We start from the raw sequence: 1,648 nt of genomic DNA, 5'->3' as shown, positions 1-1,648 counted from the left end.
CGGGCTGGGCCAAACTTAGCACAAGCGGCAGCTTTGTTGCAGCCATAGGAGCAGCGGGAGAAGGCATGATCCTTCAAAATGATAGAGGGGATATCATATATAGCGCATGCAGAGAAATCTGCACATGTGAGAGTGCACTGGAGGCAGAGCTCTCGGCGTGTAGAGAAGGCCTAGACCTTGCCTTACACAGGACGACGATGCCTATCATTGTTGAGATGGATAGTGCGGAGGCTGTGGCGATGCTCAAGGCACCCACGACAGATAGATCGCAGCACCGGTCTCTCGTTGAAGAGATTAGCAGTCTAGCAGCCCTTGAGACTAGAGAGGTTGTATTTACGCAATGTAGCCGTTGGCAGAACAACGCTAGTCATGTGTTGGTTGCGTATGGTCCTAGTACCCCCGTACTGCAGTCTGGTTCGCAGAAGGGCTGGACTTTCTTATAAACTTGGTTATGGCTGAGATGCCTCCTTGAGTTATGGAAATTTTTTTCCCCTGCAAAAAAAAAAGGATTAGGCTGGGTTTAGTCTGGATTACAAACTATTCCCAGGTCTAGGTGCAGCTTTCAGGGAGCCTTTGCTTTCACCCAAGGTCGGATTGGCAAAGGAAAGGGCCGACGGCCGACCGGCTAGGGGTCAAGCTAGGCCAAAACCCCAAGGTGTAGTGACCAGCTAGTAGGGGTGTCAATTCAAACAGGAGTACGTACATACCACTTCGATCTGCGGCTCGATCGGACAAGGCAAATGCATCATCGTCGGCATTCCGTCCATCAGGCCAGGGCACATCCAAGATCGTGCGTGGACTGTGGATAGGATTCAAACCGTGCGCGGATGGCCAAATTGTAATTTATGTCAACTTTGCAAGCGGGGACAGCGTCTCATCTTCTTTTGAGGTGCAGATACGCGAGGCGGATTTGGTCCGACGTCAAGAGTGTCTAGCGCACATCAACTTGGACACTTGGAGCAACCTTGAGTCGGTCGAAGATTGGTGGTACTCCATGGTAAATGCCAACGGTAATGTGAGGAAAGGTGTCTCTTCCATGGTTATGTTGGCTTCATGGAAGATTTAGAATGAGAGAAATGCAAGAGTCTTTGGAAACGTGGCATCCATGCCCGCTATAATAGCAAGTAGGATTAAGTCCATGTCCATGCTTTGGGGGTTAAAAGGAGGAAAACATTTGGCTTATCAGCTTTTCGGCCGCTCTCGATCGTTTCGATAACTTGTAAAACTCTTCTTAATTAATAAGATGAACCAGCCGGGTCGGCCCGCGGGAAAGAATTAGATGCTAGAAATCGCACCAACCAGTTGCATAAACCTAGAAGAACCTTGTTATACGTACGATAAATTCGTGTCGAACACTCCATACAATTAGAGACAGCCATAGATGATTCAGTTTGTGGGCCCTAGTATTTAGAGATGATCCCAGTCTGATCGTACTGTTGTCCACCGAGAAGGCATCGTACGCAGAGTAGTTTCGAACCTAGAATTTTAGTACCAGTTTGGAACAACGGACAACCTATGCGTCGGTTGTCCGGTTTCTTTTCAACCAGTTGATTTTCAGAGTTGTTTAATTCACATCCAATGGTTCTCGTTCATCTTCCTCATCCTTTATCCATCCCGCCCCCACCCTGTCCAAGCTGGTTCCTTTACC

Source organism: Triticum dicoccoides, chromosome 7B (genome assembly GCF_002162155.2).
Source record: "Triticum dicoccoides isolate Atlit2015 ecotype Zavitan chromosome 7B, WEW_v2.0, whole genome shotgun sequence".
NCBI classification, from domain to species: Eukaryota; Viridiplantae; Streptophyta; class Magnoliopsida; order Poales; family Poaceae; genus Triticum; species Triticum dicoccoides.
This window is presented reverse-complemented; position numbering follows the sequence as displayed.